Here is a 1,801-nt window from a genome sequence, read left to right on the forward strand (position 1 = left end):
GCAGTAACAGCTCCAAATGCGACCATTTTAATTGGGTTATATTTTCGTGCATGTCCTCTTGTTTTACTGGATTCACGAGTAAACAAAATAAAACTGCTTGCCAGCCAAATCGACGCAACCAGTAAAATTGAATTTGTACTTTGACTGACAATCCACTCTGATTCGTAGGAAATGTTTGAAGAACTACTACTGGTAGCAATGCTTTTCTGAGCTAAAGCCATTTTCCATTAAACTGCAAATATTGTATACATTCAACTGATGTTCCTGACACTATCTAAAGAGGTATAATCATAGAATGAATCACTGCTGGCCTATTTGTTGATCAGTGGCCTTTCGGCCTAGTAACTTACGCCACAATTTGTATTACAGCTATTTTTGCACTCTAGACCGTACCTTGCAAAAAGAAGAACGTTTTCGAAGCCCGGTGATACTCCCATTATGTGCGTGTGGTTTATTGGCAAGACAGTTGAAGAGTCCAGACCACGCCTATACGTTTTTTGAGAGGATACCACAAATTAGTACTAACATTCCTTTATTAATTGACAATAATTCAAAAAATATGTTAAAACGCACGAGGAGTTATTTAGCGATCCGCACAGCAAGTGAAATATACAATTTTGAAAACACACATGATAAGATGGGACGGTTGTTTAAAATCATTGTTAATTTTAATTAATAGGTGAATTTATTATTAGGAATACACGTAAATAACACAAAATAATACTGCATGCTTTGGAAATGAAATTTAAACATTAGTTTACATTTTTGCTACAAACTGGGTATTGCTACATCACTTTTCGCACAACCCACTCTCATAAATTATCTCAAAGTGCAAATGACTGAATTTCGAATATATTACCATATATAGGCCTACATAATAAACAAAAGAGTTGACAAAAGCAAAAAGACGAGTAGTAATGGTTAAACAACAGTTGTTATAACACGGGAATCAGCCTAAAGAAGATTGATCCAAAGATTGAAACATGATGGAAACCCTCGAAAAGAAATTCCCCCAATGTTTACAGTAAACGGTTCCGATTACACACTTATGTGACGTATTGTTTTTTTTTTTCGGCGTTAAATGTTTGTGGTGTGTATTTGCTGTGGCGTTCCTCTGTATTGTTTCCGTTTTTATTCCGTTTTATGTTTGGCTTTTGTGTTGGGTTGAGACGACTTGCGCTTATTTTACCTTTAAACATAATTAATCGTCGTGGCGCGAGCGCGACATCACTGCAACTTTTTTTCTATTTTACCAAGTTTAAGCGTATTTGTAATATCTTAATGGAATATTTTATATAACAGTATTACTAAACTTTCGAATAATAATATAAATCCTATCAGTTTATCATCCACATGATAATTAAACGTCACTAGAAAGCAATTTATTAAGCATCATTAGAACGGTATACATTTATTTTGTTCGTTGCCCTTTTTTGAATTCTGAAAGGGTGTTCTTGCGTACACAGTCGGTGTCCATGGTTTGTTTGTTATAAATACTATAATTCCTTTATACAGTTTTCCACTTTCGTCAGCACCGACGTATTCCCCACTTTCAAATTGGCATGACTTTTGCAGGTACATCTCATCTACCATAATAACAACATCTTCTGATATTTCACCACCCTCTTTCAGCAAAGAGACAGCCTTATGAATCTCAAGATTACCCTGTTTGATCTTTCGTAAAAAAAAAACAGTGACGACAAAGGAAATTTGTCAAGCAGAAGTCTGTACGCCTGAGCAGATGTGTGACGAAGAGTGAGGCAAAACCTGATCATTGCAGCGGAACATGGAGGCCGTCCTT

Source organism: Ciona intestinalis, unplaced genomic scaffold, assembly GCF_000224145.3.
Source record: "Ciona intestinalis unplaced genomic scaffold, KH HT001136.1, whole genome shotgun sequence".
Classification (NCBI taxonomy): domain Eukaryota; kingdom Metazoa; phylum Chordata; class Ascidiacea; order Phlebobranchia; family Cionidae; genus Ciona; species Ciona intestinalis.